This window comes from Aotus nancymaae, unplaced genomic scaffold (assembly GCF_030222135.1).
Source record: "Aotus nancymaae isolate 86718 unplaced genomic scaffold, 86718_ANA_hifiasm-v0.15.2.pri h1tg000012l, whole genome shotgun sequence".
Classification (NCBI taxonomy): Eukaryota; Metazoa; Chordata; class Mammalia; order Primates; family Aotidae; genus Aotus; species Aotus nancymaae.
Window position 1 is genome coordinate 9,900,740 of NW_026988423.1, and position 21,793 is coordinate 9,922,532.

Consider the following 21,793-nt stretch of genomic DNA (forward strand, 5'->3'; position numbering starts at 1 on the left):
CAGCAAATTGGCATCCAAATACTGGACTTTACTTTCTTCCTGTGGGAAGAAAAAAAAATTAAACTGACAAAGCATTGTCCTGTGGGTTGACATCTCAGCCTGTTTTTTTCCTTGTTTCCTGTGCCCCCCCCACCTTCTTCTATCCATCAGTCTCCTCTCTTTCTGATCTCTCAATTTTTCTTTCTCTGATCACATAAAAACACAAATCCTGAAAGAGTTTAATCTGACAAGTCTTTTTTCATTTCCTCATAAGAATTAACCAAATAGTTCACATTCCCTGCTTAAACTGTGTTGATGGCTCCTCACGATGCCTTCCCCTCTCTGTCTCCCTGTGGTCTTAACCTTTTATTGGCGATAATGCTGTAAGAACCCTCTGTCTACTCCCTGGCATGCTTCCCTTTTACTACCAAAGATGGCCACAACATTTAATTTTTACTGAGGTGAAAGTTTACCTTTGCTTTTTGATATCCCCTGAATGAAAGTTGATTGTAGAAGTAGTCTCAGGCTGTAGCAGAATTAATGTGTGATTGTATAGAGATATAGCCAGAAGTACAGTTTATGAAAGGAGAAAGAAAAAGTTGAGGGAGGAGCCATGATGGCCGAGTAGAAACAGCTCCCGTCTGCAGCTCCTGAGACAAACACCCAAGGTGAGATACTGCATTTCAAACTGAGATACCCAAATCCTCGCATTGGGACTATCTAGGCAGTTGGTGCAACTCACAGAGAGCAAGGAAAAGCAGGGTCGGGTGGCAGTTCACCCAGGAGTTACATGGGACAAAGGCACCTCTTTCCCTCAGGCAAGGAAGGCAGTGAGGGACTGCGCTATGTACGGGGATACTTGTTTTCCCAGGATTTTTGCAATCCAGGGTCAGGAGATCCCCTCGTGACCGTACGCCACCAGGGCCTTGGGTCTCAAGCACAAAACCGGGTAGACCCTCGGCTGCTGCTCTGGTCAGTGGCGGTTGGGGCAGGCACTGAGCTGCAGGAGTTTTTACATACTCCAGCAACTCCAGTGAGGCAAAATTACCGTCCACTCCCATGGAAAGGGGGCTAAAGCCAGGGAGTAAAATGGCCTCACTCAGTGGGTCCCACTCTCACAGAAGCCTACAAGCTTAGATCCACTGGATTAGAATCCCGACTAGCCAGCATAGCGGCGTGGAGTCTGCCTCAGATGACCGAGTTCCCCAGGGGAGGGCGACTGCCATTGCTGTAGCTCTCCTCAGTGGTTTTCCCCTACTGGAGCTACGGAGGCTGAGCAGTTTGGATTGGACTGCACTCTCCACAGTGTAGCACAGCCGCAGTGGCAGATCATGGCCACACTGCTTCTTTAGGTGGGACCTGGACCCATCCCTCCTCACTGGGCAAGGCATCCTTGAAGGAATTCCAACAACTCCAGCCAGAAGTTTATAGGCAGAACTCTCATTTCCCTGGGACAGAGCATCTCGGGGGAGGGGCAGCCAAGTTAATCTCTCCTGTCTGCCGGCTCTGAAGAGTCCCAGAGATCCAGACAAGGGGGAGTCCCCCAGCATAGTGCACCAGCTCTGCTAAGGGATAGCCAGACTGCTTCCTTAAGTGAGTTCCTGATCCCGTGCCTCCAACGGGGTTGCCAGACACACAGACACTTCATGCAGAGGAGTTCTGGCTAGCGTCAGGTCAGTGTCCCTCTAGGATGAAGCTTCCAGAGGAAGGAGCTGGCAGCAATCTTTGCTGTTCTGCAGCCTCCATTGGTGATATCCAGGCCGACAGTGTCTGAAGTGGACCCCCAGCAAACTGCAGCAGACCTGCAGAAGAGGGACCGGACTGTTAAAACAAACAGAAAGCAACAATCAGAGCATCAACATAAAAGACCCTACAAAAATCCCATCCAAAGGTCAACAGCTTCAAAGATTAAAGGTAGATACATCCACGAAGATGATGAAAAGCCAATGTAAAATGGCTGAAAATTTCAAAAGCTGGAATGCCTTTTCTCCTCAAATGATTTCAACACTTCTCCAGCAAGGGCACAGAACAGGGCAAAAGCTGAGATGGATGAATTGACAGAAGTAGGCATCAGAAAGTGGATAATAACAAACTTGGCTGAGCTAAAGGATTATGTTCTAACCCAATGCAAAGAAGCTAAGTATCATGATAAAAGATTACCGAAACAGTTAATTAGAATAACTGGTTTAGAGAGGAACGCAAATAACCTGATGGAGCTGATAAACACAGCAGGAGAGCTTCATGATACAAATACAGGTATCAATAGCTGAATCAGCCAGGCCCAAGAAAGAATATCAGAGCTTGAAGACTGCCTTGCTAAAATAAGGCAAGGAGACAAGATTAGAGGAAAAAATAAAGAAGGAATGAATAAAACCTCGAAGAATTATGGGACTGTATAAAAAGACTGAACCTATGACTGATTGGAATACCTGAAAAAGATGGAGAGAATGGAACCAAGTTGGAAAACACACTTCAGGATACCATGCAAGAGAACATCCCCAACCTACCAAGTCAGGTCAACATTCAAATTCAGGAAATTCAGAAAATCCCGGAAGATACTCCACCAGAAGATCAATCCCAAGGCTGAAATGAAGGAAAAAATGTTAAGGGCAGCCAGGGAGAGAGGCCAGGTCACCTACAAAGGGAGACCCATCAGACTAGCAGTGGACTTCCCAGCAGAAACACTACAAGCCAGAAAAGACTGGGGGCAAATATTCAACATTTATTAAAAAAATTTCCAACACAGAATTTCATATCTGGCCAAATTAAGCTTCATAAGCAAAGGAGAAATAAAATTCTTTTCAGACATGCAAATGCTAAGGGATTTTGTCACCACCAGGCTTGCCTTGCAAGAGGTCCTGAAGGAAGCACTAGGCATGGAAAGTAAATCTGTTACCAGCCACTATAAAATCATATTAAAATACATGAGCCAATGACATTGTGAAGCAACTACATTAACAAGTCTGCAAAATTAACCAGCCAATATCATCATGACAAGTTCAAATTCACACATAACAATATTAACCTCAAAAGTAAATGGGCTAAATACCCCAATTAAAGCATACAGAATGGCAAGCTGGATAAAAAGACAGGATCTACCAGCATGCTGTATTCAAGAGACACTGTTGGTGGGAATATAAATTAGTTCAACCATTGTGGAAAAGTGTGTGGTGATTCATCAAAGATTTAGAACCAGAAACACCATTTGATACAGAAATACCATTACTGGGTATATACCCAAAGGAATATAAATCATTCTATTATAAAGATAGATGCATGCATATGTTCATTGCAGCACTATTCACAATAGCAAAGACATGAAATTAACCCAAATGCCCATCAATGATACGCTGAATAAAGAAAATGTGGTACATATATACTATGGAATACTATGCAGCCATAAAAAAGAATGAGATTATGTCTTTTGCAGGGATAAGAATGAAGCTGGAAGCCATTATCCTCAGCAGACTAATGCAGCAACAGAAAACTAAACACTGCATGTTCTTATAAATGGGAGCTGAACAATGAGAACACACGAACACAGGGAAGGGAAAAACACATACCAGGGCCAGAGAGGAGGATGGGGGGTAGGGGACAACATTAGGAAAAGAGCTAATGCACTTTGGCTTAATAACTAGGTGATGGGTTGATTTGTGCAGCAAACCATCATGGCACATGTTTACCCATGTAACAAACCTACACATCCTACTCATGTATTCCAGAACTTAAAAAAAAAAAAAAAATGGCAGTATGATGTTCAACACTGGAGACTTTCAAGAGGTCAGAAATTCACCTTCACTTTTAATGAGTTTAGGATTAGAAAAGTCTCATTATTGAAACTGAATTTGTATTTCTTCCAGTTCTTCAAAATCTTCACATCACTGAGTGACTGATTTAACCCCAAACTATTTTCGCCTGTACAATGCAGGTGCATAATTTTGCATTTGATATACTGTAGTGCTTATTCAGAGTCTCATGCTCTGTCTGCTATTACTTTTTTGTTTGTTGACTGTCATACATTCTCAAGGAGACTGTGAAGTATTAGGGATATAGGGTTGAATTGAATATTACTTTGTATTTCTCAACACTGTTAGCAAAGGATAGAAATATGCAGATTGTCTTCCTGGATTTGTCAATAGTAAACTCTGGGATTTGGAAAAAAAAGTCCTTTTTAACATCATGCTTTCTCTATCATAACTGTCTTTATTCTTCCCGCCTCTCCTGCTAAGTTCTAAATTCTTCAAAGTTACATATTTACTATAATTTATATCTGTATTTCTAAAGGAAAAAGCCCTGAAAATAGTCTTTTAAAGGAAAAAATGGAGCTATCCACCAGTTCAGATCTTGTGAACAAAGTCTAAAGACTCTAAATCCATATCCTGGGAAAGAGCAATGTCTAACTTCAGTCGAAGAAGCATCACAATTAATAGGACATCCTAGATTTGCCATGAGTGAAACAGGAAACATATGTAATATGCTGGTCGTGGTGCTTCACATTGTGCTTACTCAATCATGGCAGCTGTTTTATAGTTTTATTTTTCCTTTGTAATGGGGCTGTGGGTTCTACTTTTTCTCCATGCTGGCATACCACACACCGTCTTCTTAATATATTTTATGTTTGTATATGTTACTTGTATTACTTTTTAAAAACCTAGCTCTTTTCTCTCCTTTTCTAGCAAGAGTCGTGTTATAAACGCATCACACCACTTTTCTTCTAAAACCCAACTGACATTGCTTAGAATAAAATCAATCTTCTGGCCTGACCATACTCAACCTCACACTATGTCTTTTCTGCTTCAATCTCTAGTCACACTGGTCTCTTTGTGCCTTTCATGTGCCAGTTACATTTTCAGCTCAGCTCCTTCACAGATAGCTCCCCCTACTGGAAGGCACTGAACTCGCATCTTCCCAGATACATCTTCAGGTAGTCAGTCCAACTTCTGTGTACTCTCCCCACATAGTCTTTTCTGGACCAACCCAAAAACATTGCACCCCATCCAACGTTCTCTCTCGTGTTTCCTTTTTCTTTTTCTTTTCTTTTTTTTTTTTTTTTTTGAGACGGAGTCTTGCTCTGTCGTCCAGGCTGGAGTGCCATGTTTCCTTTTTCTTTACTTTTTGCCTACTTTGAAGTCTCTTGTTTTTCTTATATAGACACATACATGCACTCATTCTCTGAAATTGTCCGGTTTGATTCTATTGTGAGATTTTACCTCCACTCTAACTTAGGTTCTCGTTAATTTGAAACTTCTTGTCTCATTTACAGACCAATCCACAGTGTCAGGAAAAGCTCTTGGCCCAAAATTTTGGATTTAATATTTGTTTTAAGAGTGCACTCCTGGCTAAAACACATTACTCTATGATTTTCTGTGGAATCTTGGGGTTACATCCCAATCACCTGATCATATTGGAACTCAATAAGCATTGTGCAACTAACTACATGCCAATCTTGTTTTGTCTCCTTTTACGGAGTTGAGGATATTCAAGGCTCAAAAGAGACACAGACTTATGTATTTAGTACTTTCATTTGCCAGTATATGTGTGAATGTATACACACACACACACACACACACACACATGAACCCAGAGGTTGTTAAACCTTGTTGAGATTCTATAACGCTAACTAATTATTAGAAGAATATGTTTTGAATATGTATGAGTGTGAGGTGGCTGAGGGGTTCTTACCCTGGCTGTGAGATTCTTTTCTTCAACCACAGTGTAGCCCAGGTCCTGAAGCAGCCCCTTCATCCCTGTGATGTCAGCATAATCCCCATTCCTTGGAGGCAGATGGTCACACTTTGTATTGCATATGATGAGAGCCAGGTGTCTGCGGTCCTTTCTCTCCTTTATTAGATAGATCTGCAGGAGATAGAAATGAAGTAACGATGCTTACCCGAGTCTCTTTTCAACCTCCATATGCCTCACAATTTTGCTTTTTTAAGACCTCATGCAGCTGCCCCCTTCCCTAACCTCTGTCAAAAAACACTGCCTTCCTTCCTCTCAAGAGTCCAGAGCAAGAACCAGGACATATCTTAGAATGATTACTCAAGCATCTTGAGGAAACTAGAATAATTTCTGCCACCTTCATTTTCCTTTTTCTTCTCCACCTACTCACCCATTTCTTATATTCAGGTTCATACCAAATTTCATATAAACCAAGAGGTGTTTTCATTGGTTCCAGTAAAAATGAATATACAAAGATTCTTTGTCTTCCATATTATGACTATTTTGGTACTATTTTAAAAATATGAACTTACAGTGAGTTTCAAGCCATAATTATATTTTTCAAATGTGTTTCATGTCTAGGCTTTTCAACTAGAGTACAATTATTACTCAGCCCTGTTATCTTATAAACATTTTTATTCTGTGGCTATAGCTGAAATTATAATAAATCTCAAATAGATACAAAAGTCAATAAATAAAAAAAAATGAGGAATCTATGTTTTATCACATGTTGAATGAACATTGGTTCTGTTTGAAGCCATGTGAACCCTTGCCTGCTGAAAGCATCGATCATAAAGGTTTCCACTGTCACCACCCACAATCATTTAGTGCTTTAAGTATTTGTGCATTTATGGCTGGCATTGTGGCTCCAGCCTGTAATCCCAGTGCTTTGGGAGACCATGGCTGTGGATCTCATGAAGCCAGGTTTTAGAGAACAGCCTGGGCAACATAGCGGGGCTGTGTCTCTACAGAACTTTAGAACCATCAGCCTGGCTTGGTGGTGGTGTGCATCTGTAGTCCTAGTTAGTTGGGAGGCTGAAGATGGAGAATCCCTTGAACTAATGTGTTCAAGATAGCAGTCAGTTATGATCATATCATGGCACTCCAGACTGGGCAACAGAGCAAGACCCCATTAAAAAAATAGTGCATTTAATAAAAGCAATTGTTTCTCTCTTTTTCCCTATTTCATGCAGAGAGCACAGCACCTCATCATGTTTTTCTTTACACTGTGTCAGGAATTCTTCATGAGGACAAAGTCTAAGAGTATTTGTAGATTCTACTGACTCAGGTGGTCCAGCCTCGATTTGCAAAAGAGCTGTGGGATATCACAAAATATAAATTATGGCTTCTGCCTCTGTGACTCAATTTATCACCTAAGAAGTTTGGGAGAGACAGAGAAAAATCCTAGCAAAAAGACTTCTTTGCATGTAGGGGTTATAGCTGTACCTAATTTCCACCTTAAGGAAATGTATTCTTACTGAGAAAGAAAAAGGAATTTTCTAATAGAGAAAGCAGACCTCCCCACTCACCCCACCAAAAAAAAAAAAAAAATGCAATCATAGATTCTGATTATTTGGGAGAAAAAATCTTGATGATTTAGGGTTAGATTTGACTTTTCTATATTCATAAAACAATTCTATTTTTCCAGTGGTTTTACCCTGGGGTGCTCATTCATTTATTTGGACTTTCTACTGTGTCTCAGCAAGAGTGTACTAAATAAATACTTGTCAGAGTGCTATCTATTTGAAATACAATGTGAGTTCCATGTGCAATATTAAATTCTCTAATACACATTTACAAAAGCTAAAGTTATTTTTAATAATATATTTAACATAATATATACAAAATATTAGTATGCCAACATGTATCACTAGCCACAAGTTAAGTACTTAATAGCTACATGAGGCTGGAGGCTACAAAACTGAACAGGACCACATCCCATTTTGGAGTCATAGTCCCCTCCTAGTCCACACCACATACAGATACATATACACCACTTAACAGAATATTGAATTCTGTACCATCATGGTATTTTTTTAAGCATCCTTTATGTGAAATACTAACTTTTCTAGAAGAAATGGGCCAGTTATCTTTCAACAAATTGTGAAATCACCTATTCATGAAGAAATGTTGTCTAGTGACAATAGTACTGTGTCTAAGATCAAAGGGACAAATATTTGTATGCGATTCTGACGTAACTCTGGACATCTTGTCTTTCAAGTACTGGATAGCCAACATTCAGTTTTCTAACTCATATTTTGTAATGTGAAGAAATAATACATCTCTTTTGGATAATTTTGGTTCTGAGTCATTCCGATCTGTTCCCTTGTGAAATGTAACACTGATCTCTTTTGACTGATATTGTGCAAGATTATTGAGCCCTCCTTCTGCAAAAGAAAAAGGAATTTATATATACAAATTAGAAGAAAAGCTTACTAAGATCTAATAACAAGATTTCTTTTCAGGAAAGGAATGTCTGAATAGGCATATTATTTATGTTTAGTTACATGACCCAACCAAGATATAGGAACCATGAGTAAAGTAATATTAACCTGTGTAAAATGTATATTGCTTTGTAGTATTTCATGTGTTTTTTTCTATTTCAATCATTTGTTTCTATTCATTTCTAATAATATTTTAAAATAAATGTCTTGCTAAAGTGTATGATAAAATCCTGAGCTCTGGGGTTCTAAGTCCTAACATGTTCTAAGTATGTAAGGAAACCAAACCTTCTAAGCATCCCTTTTATCATACGCATTTTCTTCTCATTTCAGAAAATTCCGCCAATGCGAAGACATCCAGGGTCGTGATATATTCCTAGTGTGAGGATATGTTTTCCTACTTAAAGGTTTGGAGAATTTCCTAACTTAACGGTCATCTCCTAACGACTTTTATGTGTCTGTGTGTAGAACAGGTGTTTTCAAGTAAAATTAGAAATTAGACAGATATTCTATTTTATATCCAACAGTAGAATTATTATAAAAGTATTATTTTTATTACAAAATAATAAATACTATAGTGCAGTCTGCTTCCAAAGAGACTTTCTATTAGCCTGGCAGTGCAACAGGAAGTAATGTGGAAATTAGGAGTTTATATAAAAATTTCAATTTGAGATTATCTGTTACCTAGTGAAACAGGAATCTCTCAGGAATCTGCTCTGGAATCTGTTTACATTGACACAACAAGAAAGGAGTGGTACAGGGTCAGAAAAACAATTTCCCACAGCATATAGGGACTCACATGGTTATTTCTCTGACTAAATCACAGTATTGCTATACAGTGTGTACATATATATATATATACACACACACACACACATATATACATACACATATATATACACACATATATATACACACACACATATATATACACACATATATATACACACATATATATACACACATATATATACACACATATATATATACACATATATATATATATAGTATATCTCTGTATATAGAACAGTTTGTTAAATGAACAAATGAATAGTTAGAATTCTTCTTATCCTGTGCTCCAGAATCCAGTGTTCTGCTGGAAACCCTCAGAATTATAATCATATCCAAAGGCCTGGCTAAGGCCTATACCTCTTCTAATAGTCCAGCCCACCAGGCTTCCACGTCCACTGGATCAGTGTCCTCAAAGTATCCTGGGATTGATCACTCTGGAGAATCCAAATACAAATAGAGTTCAGGGATCCACTGGACCCCTCCTGCAGGGATCTGCAGCTATTTCCTTCTCGCCACATCCTCTGCTGATTGGATAGACTATTTCATTTAGAATTTAGTGCTCATTATGTATGATATCTAGGATTGCTAAAATCATTTTTAAGCCCTTATTGCTACAAATATGATTCCTATTTGTTGCATTGTCTCTGATTTTTTAAAACCGATATATTTTTTCCCATGCCATCCCAGGTTTGAGCAAAAGCAAAATACCTGCAAAAGACCATTTTAAATACTAATAATAATGCATTCTTGCCTAAAATCTTGGACAACTGTATTAGCATGTGCTTTCTGTTGAGGAGAACAACATTTCCTTACAGATAAGGGGAGTTTATTTTGTGTAGTAAGGTTTGAACAGTTTATGTTGCTTTATGTTCATGATCATGTGTAAACTCTAGTAGTTCAGGGCTGAAGATTTCAGTTTAAAATCTACAGAAAATTGAGTCCATCCCTGGAAAACGTGATTCTGAGAATATTTAGGCTGTAATAATACTGATAATTCAACCTGGGTCAAAAGTTTTGAAATTTTATAAAATTTAAACATTTTATAGTTGTTCCCTGATAATATTTTTGTAATGCACAGAAATGAGTAAACACTGGAAAATTCTAATTTGTAGCATCCAAATAATAATTAAGAAAACTTCTGTTTATTGCATGCATATACTTCATTTGTTTATTCATCACATATTAATTAGGTATCGGCTATGTGCCAGGATCTCTATTAATTACTCCTATTAATTGGTGAAGAAACCAGTTACATTCTGGTAGCAGAAACTTAGTACATGTTAGTTCTTTTTACTGCAATGGAAAAGGCTTAAAAGTGGAAGAGGTTTATTGTGGAAAACAAAGCGTTTAATTCTAGCTGTATTCATTTTGTGATGCCAGTGAAACACTGGAGCATAATTGTTGAATATGCCGGTAGAGCTAAATGAGTCTGGAGCTCAGATGAGTGAGTTCTGAATGAGAGCTAATATCTTGGAAGTTGTTGACATGTGGTTTCTGGTATTACAATGTTTCTAGCTATAGACAGTCTTGTGAGAAAGTACTGGAATTGTCCACATTTCACAGGTGGTAAGACTGATGACTAGGGAGTATAGAGGGTTAGGAAACTTGCTTGAACCTGCATAGTTCACAGGTGACAGAATATAGGTTTTGGTTTAAGTACCCCCTACTAAAAACATCTCCCCTGTTAACTATTTCTATGCACAGCCTAAACACAAAGACACAGCTTTTTAAGTAATTGGAAATTTAAACCCATCCCACAAAAGATAAGCTGGTCTCTAACAGGAACATGACATGTTTACTGAAAATGAGAGTTTAGAAACGAAAGTATAGGAGGAATCACAGATAACACTGAATGGATCTTGGAGTCGAATAAATTCTGGAAATTTTGACATATTTATAAGTACACGGCCTTACTTTTTGCCCTGATGATCTTTTGGTCCATATTGAGAACGGTTTGAATAAATATTTGACAAGCCACATGGTTCTTTTGCACAGAGTCTACCAAGACCTGGCCTTGTCTTAAATTTTGGCATCATAATATTTTTTCTTTTCCTCTTCCTTCAATGGCAGAACATTGTGTTTTGACAAATAATTAAAAACACCATGAAGAAAATCTTTGCCCAGGTATTCCAACGTCTTAAGTGTTTTGTTTTTGTGGTTGTCTTCTGTCAGAAATAGAAAGACTCCTTCAACAACGGGTACAGCTTAAATAATTCTGCCCTCACCTAAGACATAACTCTGTAATACGAAACTCCTCTAAAAATACATTCTATTTTACTATGTCCCCAATGAATAACACACCTTTTCCTTTGTAACTGCAGAATTCTCTCATCCATCAAATTCATACCAGACTGTGCTTAGCAATTCATTGCCTCTTAAATTTGTTTTTATGGATTTTCTTCTCCCTTTATTGGGCATAATGCTAACTTGCTGGTCACCCACTGTTTTCACATTTCTCTTTCTCTTGCTCACAGCTCATGATGATGATGATCTACCTGAAGTTTGCACTCCCAGGACAGTCCATGCTTTTGTCTAGACTGTAAATACTACTAGATGATACAATCTTTCCTCTTTGCTGTATTTAGCTTCCTTGGGGAAAGCACTATATTTCTGAATTTGCATTTTTAACACACATCCTATACCCACATCTTTGTGCTCATTAACATCTTAGTGCTCAAAATGCTTAAAAGTACTTAGTATGCTTGCTAAATACATGGCTTAATGAACAAATGAATGACTGCATCCAGAGTGCTAATTTTTTTAGCATCTTTTCCTCAATCAAAATTTGAAATTGCAAATAATCTGATGACTAATCTAGCATGGTGAATTAATGTGACATCAGGTTAATCATTACTCCTTAGCATAATTTGAATTTTTATCGGGAAATATAGATATCAAAGTGATACATATTTGTGCCTGGCACTCTACTAATTACTGCTAGTCATTGGTAAAGAAACCAGTTGCCTTCTGGTGGGAGAAATTTGATATATGTTAGTTTCCTTTACTAAAATGGAAAGGGGTTAAAGCTGGAACAAATTTGGTTGGAAGAAAAAGTGTTTAATTTAATAAAGCCAGTGAAACACTGGAGCGGAATTGTTGAAAATGCAGCTAGAGCTAAATGAGTCTGGCACTCAGAGAAGAGAGTTCTGGATGAGAGCTAATATCTTGGGAGTTGTTGGCATGTTGATGCCTGCCATTACAATGTTTCTAGCCTTCCACAGTCTTGTGAGAAAGTACTGAAATTGTCCCCATTTCATAGGTGTTAAGACTGATGATTAGGCAGCAAGAGAAGCTAAGATACAGGCAGGAAGCCACATAGCTTACTAATGACAGAATCTAGGTTTAGGTTTGAGTATGTCTTACTACAAGCCTCTACTATTAATTATTTCCATGCACAGTCTGAACCCAGGGATTCAGCCTTTTAGCTGATTGGAAACTGGATCCCACCCCACAAGAGACAAAGTAATCCCCAAAAGAAAAATTACAGGCTTAGTGAAAATGATAGTCTCATAAAGGAAGGACAGGAGGATCACAGAAGACACTGCGTGGGTTTTAGAGTTGAGTAGATGCTAAAAAATTAGAGATATCCGCTGTAAATATCCGGTCTTACCTAAAAATATTGGTGGACTTTTTAGCCATATTAGGTAGGGTCTGGATAGATGTTTGTCCAGCCACATAGTTCTTTAGCATGTAGTCTGTCAAGACGAGGGCCTTGCCTTCAATTTTGGCATTGTAATCTTTTTTCTTTTCCTTTTCCTTCAATTTGAGAACTCTTTTCTTCACCAAGTTATTCAGTCTATTCTGAAGCATGCATTTGAACAGAGCTTTGACATTGTTAAAGTTTTTTTTTTTTTTTTGCAACTGTCTTCTGTCAGATATAGAAAGACTCCTTCAACTGTGGGCACAGCTTAGAGTTCTGCCCTTGCTTTCAACACAGCCCTGTCATGTGAAACGCCCTTGAAAATGCATTTTGTCTTACCATGTCCCCAACAAATACTCACTTACTTCTTTGTACCTATAGCATTCTCTGGCCCATCAAATTCATACCAGGTTACGTTTAACAATTTATTGCCGTTTAAGTTTGTTTTTTATAGCGTGTCTTTTTCCTTTCTGCAGCATTGGGCCTAATGCTAAACTCCTGGTCATCCACTATATTCAGATTTCTCTTTCTCTTGCTCAAAGCTCATGATGATCTACCTGAAATGTATGCACCCAGGACAGTCCATTCTCTTGTCTAGTCTGTAAATTATTCCTACTAGATTGTAGGATCTTTCCTCTTCTCTGTATTTAGCTTCCTTGGTGAAAGCACTGTATCTTTGAATTTGCATTTTTTAACACACAAGCTATACCCAATTGTGATAATTAACAATTTTCTGCTCAAAATGCTTAAAAGTACTTAATCTGCTTGCTTACTACATAAGCTAACATCCAACTTAATCATTAAGTGGATAAATGCATCGAGATATATAATTCTTTAGGGTCTTTTTATTTTCAAACCAAAATTTAGAATTGAAAATATCTGATAACTATTATGGTAGATTAATATGACACTGACTCAATGTATTACTCCTTAGTATAATTTGAATTTTTACCAGGAAATATATATACATATACATATATATATATATAATGTAATAAATCTTTTATTTCAATACAAGAGATATGATTTAAGCAGGTTGTATGTGGAAAAGCCAGATATCTCCTCTCTTCTTAGTTAAATCTATAAATATAGTTATCTAGTTCATCTAGATATAAGGATAATTTTCACACAAAATAAATTTTCTAAAGAAAACATGTCAGGACATTGAACAAAACTGGCCCAGAAGTACCATACTCATTTTCCAGGTTATTTTGAGTTCATATGTCAATAATGAACCAACTATTATGAGAAAGACACATGGAAGTTTCAAAACAGGAGAAAAGTTACCTAATTGCATTTAATGAAGGTAACGTCTCCTATGTATTTATTGTAATTAAAAAATGAAACAATGTCAATTATCATTGTTATCATTATTATTTACAAATCTCTCTTCTAATTACTTTACAAATAGTAGTATACTGGACCCTCACAATAAACCAGTAGAATATTTATTATTTTATCAATTTTATAAGTCATTTAATAGGTTACCCTAAATAACACGAATTAGGTAGGGTTCAAATCGTATTTTTACACCACATTCCATGTAGTAAACCATGACACGCTTTCAGTAATAATAGTTAATATATATTGAACCCCCATGAAGTCAAGTGCATTACTGAAATTTCACAAAAACTCCATGTGAAATGCATATTAACCTCATTTATATGGAAAAGGAAACATATACTGATAAGTAACTTAAGTAATTGAATGTAATCCTGTGAAAAGAAAACAGAGTATAAAGTAACTGGGGAGTAGGAGTGGAACTTCAAGTGTTCAGAATCCAGAGCCCTACTCTTAAATCATTAAATTACATTACATGACAGTTGATGAAGGGCTTCTTAAGAGAACACAGAAAAGATGCTTAAGGAACTCAGAAAAGATGATAAAATTCCAGGACGTGAGTTAATAGAGGCTTCTTGGAAGAGGAGACAAAAATGTTGGTTTTAAATGCAATGTAGATGTTGGAACAGGGAATGTGAAGATTTGCAAAGAGTACACAGGTTAGTTTGTGGAATATCTACTCTGCCTGAGTTTTGAAGTTCTGTTTAACTTATTTCCATGCTTAGTAAACTAATATAGTATTGACCGAATCAGTATGTGGAAAAATATGATAGGCAATTAATCTAAAGAGGTTAACAACACAATAAATGCCACATATGACAAACACACAGACCCACTTCCACCACTTCTGTTCAACATGGTACTAGAAGTCCTAATCAGAGAAATTAGACAACAGAAAGATATTAAAGGCATCAAAATAGGAGAGGGAGAATTTAATATGTCCTGTTTATGAATGACACTATCCTACATATATTAAGAAAACACTAAATGCGCCACCAAAAATCTGTTAGAACTAATACACAAATGCAGTAAATTTGAAGGATACAAAAACGACATGCAAAAATGAGTATCATTTTTATAATGACAATAAACTAAAAATGGATGATGAAAATCTCATTTATAATAGCTACAAAAAATTCCACAAAATAATAAAGTATAAATGTAAAGTTAAAAAAGTTAAAGATGTATATACCCATAACTATAAAACATTGACAGAAGAAACTGAATGAGAGTCACAAAAATGGAAAGCTATCCTATGTTCATGAATTGGAAATATTAATATTATTAAAATGTCTATTATACCCAATAAATCTATGAATTCAATAAAATTCCTATTAAACCTCCAATTCCAATTTTTGCAGAAATAAAAAATCAATCTTCAAATTCATATGAAATTACCAAAAAAATTCAAATAACCAAAGCACTCTTGATTAATGAACAAAACTAGAGGCATCACACAACCTGACTTTAAAACATACTATAAAGTTATAGTAATCAAACTAGAATGTAACATAAAAACAGAGAACAAAGGAACAGGACAAAAAACCCAGAAATAAACCCCGTTATTTACAGTAAACTTATTTTTGACAAAGTTTAAGAACACACAATAGGCTAAGGACATTTTCTTCAATAAATGATGTTGGGAAAATTAAATATCCATGAGCAGAAGAATGAAATTGGGCCCTTATCTGTCACCATATACAAAAATCAACTCCAAATGGATTAAACACATAAGCGCAATAACTGAAACTATGAAACGACTACACAAAAACATGGGAAAGCTTAATGACATTGGTATAGACAATGATTTTTGGATATGACACTAAAAACATGGTCAACAATAGCAAAAGTAAGAAATGAGATTACATCAAACTAAAAAGCTTCTGCAAAGCCAAGGAAACAACAATGTGAAGAAATAACCAACTGTTAAGGAGTAAATATTTGAATTCATATATTGGATAAAATATTAATATTCAAAATATATAAAAAACACAATTCAACAAGAAGAAAACAAATATTACAAAATGAGCCAAGGAGCAAAATAGACATTTTTCAAAGGAGGATGCAGAAATGCCCAACAGGTATGTACAAAATGCTCAATATCTCTGATTACAGGGAGATTAAACCACAATGAGATACTGCCTCACACCTGTTAGAATGATAACAATGGCCATTATCAAGAAAAAAAAAAAAGAAAAGATAACAAGTGTTGGAAAGGATGTTGAGAAAAAGAAACTCTAGTATACTGTTGATGAAAATAGAAATTAGTACAGTCACAATGAAAAACAATAGGGAACTCCTCAAAAAGTTGAAAATAGAAGTAACAAGTGATCTAGCAATCCAAATATTTAGTATATATTTTAAAAATTAAGTCAGTATGTTGAAAAGACATATACACTTCCATTGTTATTGCAGCATTATTCTCAATAGCCAAGATATAAAATAAACCTAAGTGTCTATAGATGGATGAATGGATGGAGAAAATGTGGTTTATATCCCTATTACAACACTATTCAGCTTTAGAAAATCGAAACAAATCCTGTCATTTGTGACAACATTGATGAACATGGATAGCATTATATTAAATAAAATAAGCCAAGCTGAGCACCAAAAGACAAATACCATATGATCTTACTGATGTGTAAAATCTAAAAGAGTTAAACTCATAAAAGCAGAGGGTAGAATGGAAGTGATTAGGAGAAGGCAGGAAGTTTGGGGAGATGTTAGTCAAAGGAAACATTTCAATTAGATAGGATAAATAGATTTAAGAAATCTATTGCACCACATAGTGACCATAGTTAATGATGTATTCTTGAAAATTTACAGTGTAAATTTTAAGTGCTATAATCACAAAAAACATAAGCATATGTGGTAATGCATGTTATTTAGCTCTTTAGGCATTCTACAATATATATTTCAAACATCATTTTGTACATAAGTATATAAAATTTTTATTTGCCAACTAAATAAATAAAATAATTTTTATAAAGAAACAAATTAAGTTAGTTTGAGATCCTCTTTTCATAATCTGTAAATTCTCATAGCATCAATTATGTTTAAAATAATAAATAAATTACTCAAATGTATAGATCAGTCCAGTTGTGGATCCCGTATGGAAACCCAAACGTCCAACAATGAGACATCACTTAAAATTATCCCACAACCTCATTAAACTGAACTTTTAAAAATGAACTGCTTTTTTTTTTCTATTTCCATTCTTCCTTTCCTCCATATAGTAAAAATTAGTATCAAACCTCCAAGTGCAGGAAGGCAGCAAAACCTGGTGATATTAAACTTCTTTTGCCTTCCTCATGTCTTATTCCCTAACTCAATTCACACTTCATTAATTTTATTTACTCAACATTTTCAGAATCTGACCACTAGTTTTAATTGTAAGTGTTCATTACTTCTATTCAGTCCAACACCCTACCTTCCTTCCTTCCTTCCTCTCTCTCTCCCTCCTTCCCTTCTCTCTTTCTTTCTCTTTCTCTTTCTTTCTTCTTTCTTTCTTTCTTTCTTTCTTTCTTTCTTTCTTTCTTTCTTTCTTTCTTTCTTTCTTTCTTTCTTTTTCTTTCTGTCTGTCTGTCTGTCTGTCTTCTCTGTCACCCAGGCTGGAGTGCACTGGTGCTCTCAGTTCACTGTAACCTCTGCCTCCTGAGTTCAAGCAATTCTCTGCCTCAGCCTCCCAAGTAGCTGGGATTACAGGTGCCCACTACCATGTCTGGCTAATTTTTGTTTTTTTATTGGAGATGGGGTTCACCATCTAGATCAGGCTGGTCTTGAACTCCTGACCACACACCTCAGCCTCCCAAAGTGCTGGGATTACAGTTGTGAGCCTCTTTTTTTTTTTTTCCTTGACAGTCTTGCTCTGTTGCCCAAGATGGAGTGCAATATCACGATTTTGGCTCACTACAACCACTGCCTCCAGGATTCAAGCAGTTCTCCTGCCTCAGCCTCCTAAGTAGCTGGGATTATGGGTGTGTGCCACCACACCGAGCTAATGTTTTGTATTTTTAGTAGAGACAGGGTTTCACCATGTTGGCCAGCCTGGTCTTCAACTCCTGACCATTGGGTGGTCCACCCACCTTGGCCTCCCAAAGTGCTGGGATTACAGGACCCTTTCTTTCTTAATTACACAGAATACCTTATAAACCTTCTGTTAGTCCCTTCTATTCTATTCTTCACAATGAAGAATGTTCCAATGTCTAGATTTGACTATGAAACCTCTCAGCTTATTCTAACCTAGGCCTTCTCATTCAGCCCCATGTGATACTGTCCCCACCTTGCTCATTACATTCAAAACATTCTGCTCTTCACTTAGTTTTTAGTCCAGTCTTCCACCTTCTCATTGCTTCCTGTTCTCCTATGTTTATTTTTCAAGTCTAAATTAGATGGCACTTATTTATTTTTGGGGGGTAGGGGGGATGGAGTCTCGATCCGTCACCCAGGCTGGAGTGCAGTGGCACGATCTCGGCTGACTGAAACCTCTGCCTCCCAGGTTCAAGTGGTTCTCCGGCCTCAGACTCCAGAGCAGATGGGACCACAGGCACCAACCACCACGCCCAGGTAATTTTGTGTGCGTATATTTATAGTAGAGACAGGATGTCACTGTGTTAGTCAGGATGGTCTTGATCTCCTGACCTCATGATCTACCTCCTCGGCCTCCGAAAGTGCTGGGATTATAGGCGTGACCCACCACACCTGGCCCATTTGGCACTTTTTTCCAGGCAATCCTCTCTGAGTATCTGAGGGGACAGAGTGTCAGTGGTACATGCCCCTAGGGCACCTCGTTTATTCTTAGAGTAGCATACTTTTTACCTTTAACTGTGATTTCCAGCCTACTTATCAGCATCCATCATTAGATTTTATGCTCTGTGAGGACATGTGGCCGTAAACTAGGCCTGCACTACTGGCATTCAAGGGAAGTCTGATAATTATCTACTGAATCACTAGCTGAGTGAATGTAGAAACAGATGAATAAAATTTAGGTATGGCCTAACTCTTGAAGAATATTTAATAAAAAGTAAGTTTGATTTTATTTAATAGGCAATAAGCACACCCTGGAAGTTTCCAGCAGAGGGAAGGCATATTTACTCTCCTATTCATTCCAGAAAATTTAGTGAGTATTAGTTTGTGAAGAATACTCTGCTAGTGGTGAGGGTACCATTTTGGGGGAATATTCTTATACATTCAAGCTTATAGTCAAGTGGAAAGATAGCTATGCAAATAAGTAAAATAAAAAAATTATAAGAATTTAAATAATGAGCAGATGCTCAAGATAAGCATGAGCAAATTGTGTTTGAGAAGACAGCTGTCCAGATGAGGGAGGACTTGGCACTGAGACCAGAAAGACTAGAAGAAATTTGCCCCTTCAACAAGTAACGGCTGGTCTCCTGGCAGAGAGCAGTGAGGGAAGAAGCACAAAGGCTTTAGTGTGTCTAAAGTAATCAGGAAGCTGGGAGGGCTGGGCCAGAACTGAAGTAGGCGTGATCAGAGACAGGGCCCCCATTTGAACATGTTTCTTTGCAGAAAATTGACATAACATTAGAGTGTTGAGTTTAAGAGTCAGGCCAACCTAGATTCACTCTTCTCAACAGACATTAGACCAAATAAAAATTTTTTAGTCCTTTTCTAGATATCTTCTTCAACTATAAAATGGCAATAATAGCACAAACTTAACTGACTGACTTTAAATATTCAGTCAGAGAAAGTGCATGAGATACCTATCATGCAGTATTATTTTTGAAAAACAATTTTCATTGATTATTTTTCATTATTTTACTGATTACAGAATTAAATTTGCAGTGATAATAAAATTGAATGGAATAATTTAGAGGCCAAATTCATCAAGATCACAGTTTTGGTTCTAGGAAAAGTGATGTGAAATTCCTACACATTTTATATAGGATACTATTTTTCACAAGTTTCCGTTAACAAACAGAAACTACACGTGGTTGTTTACAATGATTAATTCACTTAACTTATTTTTGATTTGTGCCTTTCAATTTCTCTTATCTATTATCTAATGATTCCTCTGACTCTAGTCCATGACTGGTAAAGTCAGCCTGCCTGGCCAAAGAGGTAGCCATGGCTGTGAATTTGCCTTACTCCTCCCTGGCCAAAGGCTTTATTAGTATCACAAAATAGACAAAAAATAAAAAAGCAATTCCTGCATTTTAGGAGTTTAAACTGAATGTTGTGAGGTGAGACATAAACCCTGGAGATAATTAAACTACAGGGAGAATCAAAGAAATAAAGAAACTCAATAGCAAGGAACTACGAGTGAAGTAAAATACAGCAAATACTTGCTTTTTTTCTTATGAACCTAAAATCATGCCTTAGAGTAATTAATGGAAAAATGAATAAGAATGAAAGATAGAAGCACTTATCTGAAAGTTTAGATATTTTTCAAATGGCAATATAAGAAGGCAATGTATGTTACTGAGTAAGAAAATTACATTAATAGATCCCTAGCATGTGAGAAGCGAGAGTTAACTAACTGACCAACTTTGCAAATAATGCTAACCTGTAGAACAACCTTTGCCAGGCTAGCTTCCTAAGAATTGTCTGCACATCTTTAAGGGTAATAAATGTCTATAGTCTATTAAAGATTGAGCTATTCAGGTAGTATAATCTAATTTTTTTAATATGACTACAAATTATTCATATATGTTACAAGGTTTAGAAACCACTGATCTATTCTAGTTTCTTCCTTTTTTCAATAAGGAGAATGAAACCAAAGAAGCACTATGACCTGCTGGAATACTAGCTGCCTAAGTAGCTCAGGACTCCAACTCTGAGACTTTTTCAGCTTCTGTGTATAAGACAGTCAGCCTGAAAGTAGTGTGCAGTATAAACTGAAGGGTTAAGTTTTGGAGAGTGGGAAGCCAGTTAAAAATCTATGAAGGCAACCAAGAAATACTGCATTATAATAGTTAGTACCAGGACTACATAGAAAGGTGGAAAAAATGCAATCACTTTAAACATCCCAAGAATATAATTCAAGACAAGAGATGACAATGTGTTGAGAACACAGAGGCCCTCAGATTTGTTTCTAGGAAGAAGGTTCATAGTCTGAAGGATTAATCTGGGATGAAGAGGAAGCAGAGAAGATTTCAGAGTGCATTTAGAAATTTCTTGAGTTTTCTCACACAAACAATTTATTCTGTCTTTTTTTTTTTAAACTCTCCCTTTGATTACTAGAAGCTAAAAGAAAGGAATTAACCTTTTTCTGGCTTGAGAACATGTAGAGAACATACTCTTCTTCAGTGTCTCCAACACCGGGTCTCATGATTCAAACTACATGCCACGAATAACAGAAAGATCCAGCGTGCACTATTGGCTTATTTCCCTTTTGGTATTTCTCCCTGTCACACAGCAATACATCGAGGGTTTTCTAAGACCTGAGTCCCCAGCTCCCAGTCAGAAAAGGACCTCAGACTCACCAGCCATAGCTAACAGCCTCTGTCTCTTCGTACAGCACTGGAAAGTGCCTCAGACTCAGAAATAAAAGTCGTAGGTATTTCCTTATTGCAAGGAGTGGGGACACATGATTACAGATTATAAAGTTGCTGCTTGGAACTTCTAGGTTCATCATGGGGAAGTGCCCTATAGTCAGCCAATTGGCTTTCTAACCTAAACTCTAGTTTCTTCCCTTGGAAAAAAATGCAAATGACAAAACATTGTTCTTTGGTTTGACACCTCAGCCTTGTTTTCTTTTTCCTTTTCTCTCTCCATAGCTCCATACCTTCTTCTATTCATTCTTTTCTTCTGATCTGTCAGTTATTCTACCACTGCTCATCTGAAAAACCCTGTCCTGAATGAGTAAAATCTAACTAGTTTCCTTGCATCTTCCCATGAGAATTAACCAAATATTTGG

General features: G+C 36.9%; 1 pseudogene; it reads right to left on the bottom strand.

Annotated features, from left to right (window-relative positions):
• Positions 1-448: 448 nt before the first annotated feature.
• LOC105719464 (caspase-5-like) lies at positions 449-21,366 on the bottom strand (annotated as a pseudogene).
• Positions 21,367-21,793: the final 427 nt, after the last annotated feature.